This window comes from Echinops telfairi, unplaced genomic scaffold (assembly GCF_000313985.2).
Source record: "Echinops telfairi isolate 266 unplaced genomic scaffold, ASM31398v2 ScPeMD7_29;HRSCAF=101, whole genome shotgun sequence".
NCBI classification, from domain to species: domain Eukaryota; kingdom Metazoa; phylum Chordata; class Mammalia; order Afrosoricida; family Tenrecidae; genus Echinops; species Echinops telfairi.
Genome location: NW_022103926.1, coordinates 6721145 through 6721746, shown reverse-complemented (window position 1 = coordinate 6721746; position 602 = coordinate 6721145).

Here is a 602-nt window from a genome sequence, read left to right as displayed (position 1 = left end):
CGTTGCTAATTTAAAACTCTTGGGTGATTTACATGCTAATAGTTATTTATTGCCCTTGGGATAAATATGATTTCCTTAGGTAAAAATGCACAGGGGGGGGAGGGAAGCAAATTCAGTCAGAAATAATACTTTCTTACAACATAAAGCCATGAAAATAATTGACACTTTTCTCTCAGATCATTGAAACCTGTTCACTCTTCAAAATAGGCATATTCCTCAGAAGAGAATTCACAGACCTCTGACCCCTTTGAGGCAGCCGTACCTGAAGTAGAATTTGAATATCCCAGCATCATTTGCTTGAGTCCTTTGTCCCCCCAGTACAAACATTTAAAGTGTGCACAATTTCAGCACACGTGGGACATTAGATCTGGTCGTCAGTAGGTACTTACCAATCTGGGTGCACCCGTCCTTTGGATGCAGAAACACAAGGCTTTGGGAAAGAGTGCTGGTTTTTCTGATCTTATGCCTAAAGAACACAAATTCTGTTTTCTGAATTTCAGGAAATTTAAAGATAATACAGAGCTTTCCCCAAAGCCCTTTGCTTAAATTCCCCATCTGTTCACCGTATTTGCTTCATCATTCTTTCTTTTGGTGTGTGTGTA